At 35.9% G+C, this 13,505-nt stretch overlaps 1 long non-coding RNA gene across 1 annotated transcript; it reads left to right on the top strand.

Moving 5' to 3' along the window:
* Positions 1–601: 601 nt before the first annotated feature.
* On the top strand, positions 602–4,900 carry LOC122146184. The gene is made up of 5 exons (XR_006160881.1): positions 602–730; positions 926–1,026; positions 1,196–1,339; positions 2,307–2,427; positions 4,617–4,900. It is a non-coding gene; the product is annotated as an uncharacterized LOC122146184 (long non-coding RNA).
* Positions 4,901–13,505: the final 8,605 nt, after the last annotated feature.

The following is a 13,505-nucleotide window of genomic DNA, read 5'->3' as shown; positions in this document are numbered from 1 at the left end:
ATATATATATATATAATATATATATATATATATATATATATAATGTAAATTATTATTATTATTACTGTTGTTATTACTTCTAATAATTTGCATTGCGGTATAATAATATTAATAATAATATTAATAAATGTTCAAGAGAAATATTCATTAAATATTTGTGCAAATAATCATTGCACACGTTTAAACGGACGTTTGAGTTGTGCAGAAGCAGCTTTTCCAGGCAAACAAACTGTAGAAACAGATACAAATGACTCTTTGTTTGAATCTACCGTAGAGTCTCTGCTGTACGCGGACGCGCTTTAATAAACACACTCTGCTTGAAATAAAACAACCAAACATTCAACCACACAGACCAGTGTCGGACCAAATGTGTTGATTCTCTTCAAATCAGACAATAACACACACACAGAGTGAGCTGGTTTGGCTCGGTAATTAATATAAATATATATAATGTAAATTATTATTATTACTGCTGTTATTACTTCTAATAACATTAATTTATATTGTGGTATAAGAATAATAACAATTATAATTATTATTATTAAATGTTAAAGAGCAATATTAATATTTGTGCATAAATGATCATTGCACACGTGCGTCTGTACGTGAGTGTTCACGGTAAGCGCGCTCACAGCAGGTACAGTAGGAATGTGGATATTATCCCGTCAGCAGAGGGACAGTGAATGGGAGTCCTGTCGCGAATCGGGGGAAACGGATACTTTAGGGAAAGGTAAGCACATAAAACAAGCCCCAAAAAGAGAGTTTGAGCTGATCTGCGGGCTTCTGCAGAGAGGCGGAGCGAGAGAGAGAGAGAGAGAGAGAGAGAGAGAGAGAGAGCAGCAGCACTGCGCTTGCGTCTGTGATCCTGCTGATAATAAATCAATCACTGAATCAGCTGAGGGTCAAACTCCTCTGGTTCCCACAGCACGAGCCACTTCCGTGTTTTCCTGCTTCTTCACATCTGGACATGTTAATCATCTCACTTGCGCTTCAGAGGAACATGCTGCTGGAAAACAGGAGCTTGAGGTCGGTGTATCTGCAGATTTCATAACCGATATTAACATGACAGCAGCTACAGAAACTAACAAGTTTAATGCAGGCTGGAGGAGTGGGCGTGGCGAACGATTCGGGGGCGTGGATAAAGGTCTTTCTGATTGGTTAGGGTTACTTATCCAGGTCTGCTGTGCTTGTGCAGGTTCTTCGCTGGTTTGCTGGTTCTCCTTCAGTCCAGTTCATATGTGACCGGAGCTGATCATGATTCCAGACCCAACTTCGTCCTGATGATGGTGGACGATCTGGGCATTGGAGACATCGGTTGCTATGGAAACGACACCATCAGGTGAATCACTGACACCTAAAATAATAATTGATTTTAACATGAAGATCCTGTTACCCTCGTGTTGTTTCAGACCCGTATTGAACATGAAAGGAGAATTTCTGAAGAAACTTCATGCAACTAGAGATTTCTACAAATATATATATTTTTTATTATTATTATTATTATATTTTTTTTTTGGTGCAAGTGCCAAATTACCTTTAAGGAAAACTGGTTATTAAGTACAGTTATATTGTTGCTTTTCGACAAAATAAAAACCGCCAAATAATTAGATTTTAAAAATTAAGTAATATGCATTATGCATATTTTAGTGTCATATTAATAAAATGCAATGTGTTGCTTTTCATGCAACTCTTTTCTAGAAAACAACATTTATAGTTTTTTATGGATGCAGAGCATTTTTAAGTTAAGGAAATAAGCTATTAAATATAGTTTTATTTTTGCTTTTTGACAAAATAATAAATGTAAATTAATTAGATTGATAAATTTAAAAATGACAAATTCTGATTATAATACTAATAAAATACAATAGAATAAATTGCTGTAAAAATTGAATAATTGTGCAAACAATATGCAAAGTAAGTTATTTACTTTACCTGTTAACACAGTAGTGCTGATCTGTTATTTATCAGCCCTGTTATGAAAAGAAAAAACAAGGGTCAGATTGATTATTAAACAAATCTCTGCTCTTTTCTATTCAGCCATTCATAGTGACCAAGTCTGTCAAACTCCTAAGAGGACAGAAAAACATTTACATTTATGCATTTGACTTTTAACCAAAGTGACTTTTGATTGACATTTGATCGGTTCATGCATTCCCTGGGAATCGAACCCATGACCTCGGTGTTGCAAACGCCATAATCTGCTGTATGAGCTTCTGGAAAAAATCCTCTTAGATAAATGCCAGCACACGGGTCTGAAAGAGGCTCAGCTGCTGGATTAATCAGTGACCGTCCCTCTGTGTTTGAAGACACCAAACATCGATGGTCTGGCGGCAGACGGAGTGAGACTGACTCAGCACCTCGCCGCCGCTCCTCTCTGTACTCCCAGCAGAACCGCCTTCATGACGGGACGCTACGCTCTGCGCGCCGGTGAGACTTCATCCAGTCCCTCTCTCAAACACAGCACCGGATGGATGAAAAATGACATGCAATGCAGTACTTACAGTGCTTCTGTCTCCTGTCTTGTTCTCCAGTACAAATATCTAAACATTTCATATACAAATATTATTAAAACCTTATGTCAGTTCATATTTTAGTGAAGTATTGCATCAAAAAAACAATTAGAGTGTAAATGTGTACTTCTCAAAAGATATAATGTAATTGTATGAACCTTTATCCAATATATCTTTGAATATCATTTTTTTTTTTGACAATATATGTGTGGGCAGTTTTTGTCAATACACTACAAAAAAAATAAAAAATAATAATAATAATTCATGCTCTTCCTCAGTATTTCTGTCTTGTTTTCCAGTACAAAGCTTAAACATTTTTAAATCAAGACATTTACTGGAGAAGCACAATGACTTAAAGTCTTGAACATCTTTGAAAATTGTAATTTTAAAAAAAATTAAGTGAGTCTTATAGTATCTGCATATGGAGTCAGAAATATAAATGTATCATTTTTCGCATTTGTTCTTATTTTAAGCAAAAACTCACTTCATTTTGATACTTTTTTTCAGAAAACAAGACTCAGTTTCTTAATGTGATTTTCCTTCTCCAGTAAATGTGTCTTGATTTGAAAATGTTTAAATATTTGTACCAGAAAACAAGACAAAAACATTGAGGAAGAACTTTTTTTTTTTTTGTAGTCTGTCTGTCCAAAAAAGACAAAAACTGCCCAAAAATATAAGAAAAAAAAATTAGAAATGCGTTATATATATATTGGATATAGGTTCATAAAATAATATTATATTATATCCAGCAGTAAGAGTATACACTGAAATTAAATATTTTTATGCAATATTCATGCAAAATTCACTAAAATACTTAAGAACTGACATAAGATAAAGACACTTTCACACTAAGCATGACAGCTATTCATTTTTTTATATATTTTTAAATTAATAGTAAGTCCACAATGATAACGACCATCTGAATGAATGAAGGATAAAAACACTGACAGTGAATCAGAATCCTCCGGCTTTATAAAGCTTGAGCGTTTAAAGAGGCAGATTGCACTTACACTGCCGGTGCAAACGATTGGGATCTGTATGATTTTTATTTCTTTTCAAAGAAGTCTCTTCTGCTCAGGAAGGCTGCATTTATTTGATCAAAAATACTGAAAAAAACTGTCAAATTGTGAAATATTATTGCAATTTAAAATAACAGTGTTCTATTTTAATACACTTTAAAATATAATTTATTTCTGTGATGTGCAGCTGTATTTTCAGCATCATTACTCCAGTCTTCAGTGTCACATGATCTTCAGAAATCATTCTAATATGATTAATTTTTTGTGTTGTGAAGATTTTTTTTTGGCTTTTTTTTTTTGGTATTCAGTGTCACATGACAGGATTCTTTGATGAATAAAAAGTTAAAAAAGAAACAGCATTTATTCAAAATAGAAATCTTTTTTGTAACAATGTTAGTCTTTAATGTCACTTTTTATCAGTTTAACACATCTTTGCTGAATTAAAGTAATAATTTATTTCAAAAATAGAAAGAAAAAAATCAGCTGACCCCAAATTTCTAAACAGTAGTGTATATTGTTAGAAAAGATGTTTCCTTTTTGAATAAATGCTGTTCTTTTTAACTTTTTATTCATCAAAAAATCCTGGAAAAAAATATCACAGGTTCCAAAAAAAATATTAAGCAGCAAAAATGGTTTCTAACACTGATAATAAATCATCATATTAGAATGATTTCTGAAGATCATGTATCACTGAAGACTGGAGTAATGATGCTGAAAATACAGCTGCGCATCACAGAAATAAATTACACTTTAACAGAGATTCACACAGAAAACAGCTGTTTTAAATTGCAATAATATTTCACAATTTTACAGTATTTCTGTATTTTTGATCAAGACTTGGTGAGCAGAAGAGACTTCTTTTAAAAACATTACCGATCTCAAACTTTTAAACAGTAGTGTATAATAAACAGATTGTTATGGTCCACTGGTGTGGATGCCGATATATTAATCCTGATCGTGTTTTGGTGTGGACGGGCCTTTAATGTCTATCACCAGGCCAATAAATCTGAGATGATAAGCGCTTGTCTGCTGTGTTCGTCTCTGTTTTTATCAGTCTGTGTCTGTGTCTGTGTCTGTGGATGTGAAGGTCTGGGCAGCACAGGCAGAGTTCAGGTGATTCTGTTTCTTGCTGGATCTGGAGGACTTCTACCGAATGAAACCACCTTCGCCCAAACTTCTGCAGAAGCAGGGTTACACCACCGGCATTGTGGGTAAGACTGAATCAGTCACAGAGATGTACAGTCAAGTCACGCTTTATACAATACAGATCATTCTGAAGCAGCTTCACAGTGATGAACAGGAGAATCAAACACGAGACTGATTCAAATTCTGCTGTAAAGCTCGAGTCAGAAATGTTAGAAATGATAGCATGCATAAAGAAAACCACTGAAGGGACAGATCACTCAAAAACGATCATATACTCACCCCGCATGTTGTTCCAAACCTGAGTGACATTTGAAGAACTTTGGGAACCAAACTCTGGGACACTGGAGCTTACTGACTGTCAAAAAAAACAAAAAATATTTCTTAAAATATATTCTTTGGTGTTCCACAGATGAAAGTGTGTTATTTTAATTTCATGGATATACTATTAGAGGTTTTATTCATATTTTTATTTTACTTTATTTATTTCCACAGATAAAAAGTGTGTTATTTTAATATCATAAATATACTGTTGTAGTTTTTATTGATATTTTACATTTTTATTTATTTGTTTTTTAATTAACATTTTTTATTATTATCTTTATGTTAATTTTAGTTACAATTTTGGTAACTTTGTTTTTTTCCCCAAAGTTTTTTTTTTTAAATGTCTGTATTATTTGTATTTATTTCTGTTTAAGTTATTGTAGTACTTTAAGTTAAACTAAATGAAAATGAGCATTTTTAAATATTTTTAATGTTAACATTAAATAATAATATGTTTTTTTTGTATTATTTTTTTTAGATTTAATTAAAACAATAATAACCCTGAAAGAAAGTCAGTTGGTTTGGAACGACACAAGGGAGAGTAAATTTATGCCCAGAATGCTAATTTTTAAGGTGAACGATCTATTAAAGATATTTGCATTGAGACATTATTTTCCATGCAAATAAGCACATTTCTCCCTCCCGCATTCATACAGCGTTATTTTAGGAGTTATTGTCTTCATTTGGTTTTATGACTCTTCTATATTAAAATCATGCTTCCTCCTTTGGAAAAACTACTCCATCGACTGCTGTTAATTTCAGTCAAGCAGGAGGAGGTGAAAATATATAATGCATCGTATTTTTCACAGTGTGGGTCTGGATTTATTCTCCATTTCTTTTTTTATTTGTTTTTTGCTTTTAGAGCAGTACGATTAGACAAACTCTTAGGAAGACGGACACTTTAAACGTACACAACCCAAAATTTGTTGAAAACAACAAAATAATTAAAACACACACAAAAAAAATAGGTTTTGACACAAGATTATGCGAAGTGGCTGGGGCATGTATGTATGGGTAAATCTATATTTAGAGATTATAATTTTTGAAGAAGGGAGAGATTAGAAGAAAAAGAAATTATATTATAACGAGGGAAAATAAAAGCAAAAAAAATTTCAAAAAATTTTTTAATAATAATAAAACAGCGGAAATAAGAAATAATAAAAAGAAAGAAAGTAGAGAAATCAAAAAAGGAAGGGGCTTACGGGCGTAAAAGAAAGAAGGGAAAAAATGAACAAATAAAATATGCACCGAAAATAATAAATAAATTAATTTTAATAAGACACACATAAAAAATAAATAAATAACACTAACTATAAGTAAAATACACTAACTAAATAAAACACATTAATAAATAAATAAATAAAACATGCATAAATAAATAATAAATCACACAGAAATAAAAAAATACATGTGTTCCTCTTCAGGTAGTGCATCTGGGTGTGAACTGTGAGAGCAGGACGATCACTGCCATAACCCAACAATCACAGGGTCTTCGACTTCTTCTACGGGCTTCCCTTCACCAACTTCAATGACTGAAGCCCGGAGCAGGGGAAAGGAGTCTTGGGGTGGATGTGCGGGACGCTGTTTGGGGCAGATTTCTGTGCTGGCTGACGCTGGCTCTCTCACGCTGCTGCGGCCGAGCCTGGGTCTGCTGCGGGTAGCTCGGACGCTAGTGGCGTTTCTGGCCCGCTAGTCTCTTTTGCTGAGCTTTCGCAGCGTGGTCGTGCCGTTGAACCCTGCGGACCTGGAACTGCCACAATCAGTCATGAGAACGGCGAGGTGTGGAGCAGCCCCTGAAGCTGGAGACGTGAACGCCAGGCTGCTGAGCGGAAGCGAGCGTTTCGTGGACGAGGTCAGTCCTAAAAAGACACCAGAACAGCAGATTACTTTGACGTCCTCTTACGTCTGTTGAATTTGTGCACGTGTTATGATGAGATTCCCCGTTGATTATGCATGCATGCTGCTCCAATGTTGGTAATACAGAAAATATTACACATATAACACATCAACGGCACATGCACAATTCAACAGAAGAGAAAGAAGCAATTATAGTTGATGAAGAAATGAAGCTTTATTAATTAATTTATATGAGAGTGACAACAAATCGTTTTTTTTTCTACACCTTTTTAAAATTTTTGTAAAGACCGTTGGATCAACTACGGTTGTGTTTAAATCATGCACTATAAATCAAAATTGCCTTGCCTTGTCCCTGACAAATCAGCTTTAGTCCCATGAGTCCAAGCACTCATCTCTTGTGCCTGCGGCGGGACACTTCTTGGTTTCGGTTTAAGATGAGTAATAAATCATGCTGATTTAGTGTCAGACACAAAAGACGGGCCGTTCCTGCTTTCCTGGCATTGGCAATGTGCCACACGCCTCGTCTTTGTGTCGAGGGCTTTACTGGAAAAAAAGCAAAAATGGGCTGTATGGGACAACGTGAAGAAGTGGAATGGATGGTTGGTAAGTGATGGGAAAGGAAGAAGCTATCGCATAATGAATCAAATGTAACAATTAAAAGGACATTCACCCAAAATGTAATTGCAGTGAATTGACTCATCCTAGGCGATCATATAGGGTGGTGACTTTTCGGATTCAGTGGAACTGTAAAGAAGATTTTAAGCTGAACCGTTGGGCATATAAGTCAATGACTACCGTAACTTTAAGAGTCAAAAAGCACATCAGGCAACTCAAAATTACTCCCGCAGCTCCTGACGCTATATTGAGGTCTTCTGAAGCGAATTCAATCAGTTCTTGTGCAGAAACTGAACATATTTACAACAATATCCACCATGTAATGCAGAGTCCCTCAGGAAACTGTTCTTTTTAGTGAAACTAGAGAACCGGTTCATTCAAATCGGGACTGAAGCAGTTCTGAAACAAGACTCAATCCAAACTCCTGACAGCACTGCGACCCAAAATAAGCCAAAAATATGGTGTTAGTGGATCATATGATGAATGAATATTCAGGCCTTCAGTCCTTCTAAAAAACCACTGGAACTGAAAAAAACAGGTTTGACTCGGACTGAAGAACGAGAGCCGCTGACATTAATGCTCACCTCATGTCAATGACAGGAATTCTCAACAAGAATGTTGACAAAATGGATTCACAAGCGGAGCAAGTACACACGCATAAAATGCAGACATGCAGCTTTTGGATATCTGTAATCAGAGAGTGATGACTGGATAATTCAAGTCTTACAAGGCATTGCAAAATCACGCCTTGAGGAAATAAAAGCGGTGGACGACAGTCTCCAAAATTCCTGAAAGGAGGGAGGAGGGGGCTTTAACTTATAATCGTTTAGCTGGAAAAAGCTTGGCCCTGACCACTGAATTATTTGTTTGTATGAACTTCAGGTCTGCATTAAAAATGACCACCAGATTTATTCACATAGGAGTAATTTTTTTTGACGCTGAACTTAAAATAAAAGTTACCTACTCTAGGTCGATGGATCTTGGTTTTTTTGACCGCCCGATTGCCGATTTGGGAAAGCAAGGGGGCAGATAGCCGATTATAATTAAAAAAAAAAACACGATTATCTTTCATTCTGCCGCTTTTTTTGCGAGAGAGATACTACATCCCATCCAAACAAATACACATTCCATTGCAGAAGATCCCAGAGAAACTCAGACAACGACATATAACAGATCCAGAAGCAGACTGCTGCTGTCATTTACAAAAATAATCAACGGAATTCATTATAGTAAAATATAAAAAATCATAAATTGTGGTTTAGGGGATGCTACAGCTGTACTGAAAAATGACCTCTTGATTTAGTGTTTCCTCACCTTGATGTGTTCCAGCTGTTGTCTCAAGACTGCTCCTTTCATTTTTTCTCTCCTTTTCTAAGTTTCTTCTGTAAGGACTTCATTGCTGTATTGAGCTCCTCCTAGAATTGAATAAAAATACATAAAAAACACCAGATAACAGTGAAGAGAAGAGATACAGTGATCATACAGTGCTGTGTGTTTGTGTGTATACTCACTAAATTGTTTCAGAAATTAAAAGTAAACATAAATCAAACACAATCTGAGTAAAAACAAAATACACTTTAACAGAGCTTTTTCAACAGTATGAATTTGATCACTTACCCAGTGACTATACTTTAGTACACAAACACAGAACAAATCAGAGCAGAGTTTATGTCATATGAAGTTGAGTAAAACAGCAGAGAGAAATACTGAGTGCATGAATGTGATGATATCTGTGTTTATGACTAATTGTTCTTTACATATGAAATAAGAAACATTTGTCCTACCTTATATGAAGGAACAACTTCACTGATGGGTCTGAATGTGTGACTGACGTGTTTCTGTGAAGTAAAGCACACTAAACACACCGGCTGTTTGTCCTCCAGACAGAAGAGTTTGAGTTTCTCACTGTGTAAACTGCAGATCTCATCAGATCCTGATGAATGCCTACCTCATTTCTCTCCTTCAGGAACACTTCACACAAGTATTTGTAATGCCAGATTATATGGAGGTGATCTCTTGAGGGATCTTCTCCTGCAGACAGGTGCACATCCTGAGTCTTTCTTGGTTCCCAGAACTGTTGAAGACACTCTTTACAGACACTGTGACTACATGAAAAATATAACAGGAGTCTGGAAGATTCACAGCACACGGGCCACAGTTATAGTCATTATTCAGTGCTGATGAAGCCATTTTCACTGTTTGAGCTCCAGCAACCTAAACTTTACTTTCACTTTCTGGACGACGGTTTCAAAACATGGCATACCACGAGAATCACAAAGATCTGCTGTCTGTTCAGAAACAAATGTCTTCAAAAAATGCTTCTTCAAAGTCTATCTCTTCGTTGTCCATTGATGGCTGATTCTTTTTTGCTTTTGTCAAAGAGAAGAAGAAATCAGTGACAGAAAGGAGAAATAACAAGTCTTGTCTCCCTTCCTGGTAAGTTTTTGTAAGAGGGTAGGAGTTTTCTGATCATCAACAACAGTCTGATGACGACAGCCAGGCGATTTCTTCAGTTACACTTTTTCAATAAAATGCATTAAAGATTCTACTTGCACTGAAAATTTAAGTATAATTGCTAGGAAAACTTAAACCAACCCAAGAGAACAACATGAAAAACACAAATATTTGATCATTATGTTTTAGTTATTGCTCAGCTATATTATGTTCGTACAGACCAGTTCTTCCAGGGTCCTGTCATGTCCAGATCGATTTCGGGTCAACACATGCTGAGAATTAGGGAAGAGGAAGCGCCAAAAGAGGCCAAAACTTGAAATTTTATAAACGCACAAAAAAAACACCACAGTTAGAGAATGCTCGCCGTTGTTTACGTGTATTGAATGCGTAATTTCAATGTGCGTTTAAATAACTATTGTTGCTTGTGGGTGCAAAAATCAGTGCATTAGATATGCATATTCAACACGTATATAACGTGTTAAATATGCATTAAAAATCAGTTCGAACGGGTCAGTGTCATTGACTGCTGAAGACTTGGGTCAAATAATTTCTGTGAGTTTAGGGGGGTGTACCATTCATAGACTAGGCCAGTGGTTCTCAACTCCAGTCCTTGGGACCCACCGCCTTGAACATTTTTTATGTCTCCCTTATTTAACACACCTGATTCAGATCATCAGCTCGTTAGGAAAGAGAGCCATCAACTGAACTGAGTGTGTCAGATTCAGAAACATACAAAATGTGCAGAGCAGTGGGTCCCCAGGACTGGAGTTGAGAACCACTGGACTAGGCTACCACCATTTAACATGTTATAGGCAAGGCAAGGCAAGTTTATTTATATAGCACATTTCGTACACAATGGTAATCACAAGTGCTTTGACATAAAAGAAAGTAAAATCACATGTACAGAAAAATGATAACAAAATAAAACAAGCAATTTTAAAACATTTGGAAATTATTTAAAATTGACACATATTTAAAATGAATTTAAAACAGTTTAAAAATAGAAAATGATTTTACATAAAACTATACGTGTATACGGTACGTAAACTATACAAGTGCAATCAGCTTCGGCAACATTTGCAAAGTGCTCACTTCAATAAAATGCACAGCTAAACAGATGAGGTTTTGAGTCTTAGATTTTAAATGTGACTAATATTTTAGCACATCTGATCTCTTCTGGAAGTGATTCCACCTGTGTGCAGCATAGTACTAAAGGCGGACTCCCCTTGTTTTGTACGTGAACCCTTGGTATTTCTAAATCTGACCCGATCCTAATGATCTGAAGTGGTCCGTCAGGTTCTATTATTCATTGAGCATTATCTATAATATTTTGGTCGACGAGGTACAATCTTGAGTGATTTATAAACGAGTGAAAAACGGGTACTTTAAAATCAATCGGCTATAAACTAGTAACTGGGTTAGCGGCGTGGGTGGTGTAAGACCTAACCGGGGACTGGTGTGTGATATGCTCACAGATTTTTCTGGTTTCTAGTCAGAATCCTGGCAGCAGCACGTTCTGGATGAGCTGCAGCTGTCTAATGGTCTTTTGGTAAGGCCAGGTTTTTCGGCGTGAGAGAGACCATTACAGTAGTATGTCCACCCTGCTGGTGATAAAGGCAAAATGAACAAGGTTTCCAAGGTCTTGACTGGAAAACAAACATTTAATCCTTGCCAATGTTTTTTAGAGTGATGGCATGCTGATTTTGTTACTACTGTTGACCATGACTACTGAACTAAGGTATTGTCTCCAGAATCACACCAAGATTCTGACTTGATTTTTAGGTTGTTTGTCCCCTAGAGTCAAGGTTATGCATTCACCTTGAAAAACTTCATCTTTGTTTCCAAATGCAATAACTTCAGTTTTTTTTTTCCTTGTTTAACTGAAAAGAAAGTTCTGGCACATCCAACTATTAATTTTCATCGCAAATGCATTGGCAGAGGGAGTCAATGGGGCTGTAGTCATTTGGTGATAAAGCTAGGTAAATCTGTGATGTATCATCAGCATAGCCTGTGAATAGGGCGCAAATATTTGGGATTCTTTTTCACTCATTATTTGACTTAGTGGGAGCATATACAGGCTAAACAAGAGCGGTGCAAGGATTGAGCCTTGTGGGACTCCGCATGTCATGGACGTCCACTTAGAGTTATGCTCTCCTAGACTCACATAATAGCCTCTCCCTTCTAAGTATGATCTGAACCATTTGAGTACCATCCCAGAAAGCCCGACCCAGTTTTCCAGTCTCTCTAGTAGTATGTTATGATCGACAGTGTCAAACGTAGCACTGAGATCTAGCAATACCAGCACTGATATTTTGCCACAGTCAGAATTTATAGATCATCTTATTCAGCCTATTTATTCTGTCCTTTTTTTTCTTTATTTTTGTATAGCATATTGAAATAATATATTTCAATAGCAGTTTTATGAAAAATTTGATAAAAGTAAAATTGCCAAATTTTTCTCCACTCATGCTTTTTTTGTAAATAAACACATTAGTGGGCATTCTAGATTTAACAGTGATCAAACTTAAGTTAGCATCAAAGCATTATCATCTGTTTGGGGAAATCAGTTACAGTGGAGGTAAGCAAAAAATGCAGATTTAAGATACAGACCATTGTAATCAATATCGGTCTTTGGAAAACAACGTGAGCTTTTATTGTGCTTGCATTTACAGCTATCACCAGCAGGTGGCACTTATTGAAACCTCTTTTTGTTCAGAGATTATGCACTCATCAGACAAACAGTAATACACAGGTGATGTTATCCATTTAAATGTATTTAAAGACTTACCATATTTAAAGGATTTAAATATGGTAATTAAGATCTTATATAAGAATTTCAGGATGTTGTTCTGGATCCAGACTGAAGCTTGTGTAAATCCTGTGGCAAAACAGAGAAACAAATTGAGACATAATTAGCATAGCTGCTCTTCCAACCAAGTAAAATTAATTAGTTTAACCCATGCTAAAGAATCATAATGCACATTTGATCAGATATATCTGCAGTCCAAAATTATGAGATGCATTATTTGAATGCTTGGCCAAAGAGATGTGTTTTTAATCTAGATTTAAACAGAGAGAGTGTGTCTGAACCCCGAACATTATCAGGAAGGCTGATTCCAGAGTTTGGGAGCCAAATGCAAAAAAGCTCAACCTCCTTTGGTGGACTTTGCTATCCTAGGTACTACCAAAAGTCCAGCGTTTTGTGACCTTTGGGAGCGTTATGGATTGTAGTGTGGTAGAAGACTAGTTAGGTACACAGCAGCTAAACCATTAAGGGCCTTATAGGAGAGTAACAATATTTTGTAACTGACACGGAACCAGAGGTGGGTAGTAACGAGTTACATTTACTTCGTTACATTTACTTGAGTAAATTTTCTGGGTAACTAATACTTTTGGAGTATATTTTAAGATGGGTACTTTTACTCTTAAGTAAATTTTTTGGGAAAAATCTGTACTTTTACTTCATTACTGTGGGTGACGTTCCTCTCGTTACTTTATCTTAATGCAATAAAAGTTCCTGGGCAATGAGCGATGCTCATTCGCCAATGATTCAGTCTTTTGAGTCAATTCTATTCAAAGGCTT

The sequence above is a fragment of the Cyprinus carpio genome, chromosome A9 (genome assembly GCF_018340385.1).
Source record: "Cyprinus carpio isolate SPL01 chromosome A9, ASM1834038v1, whole genome shotgun sequence".
NCBI lineage: Eukaryota > Metazoa > Chordata > Actinopteri > Cypriniformes > Cyprinidae > Cyprinus > Cyprinus carpio.
Note: the sequence above shows the minus strand (reverse complement) of the source record. Positions and strands in the feature narration are given on the sequence as shown.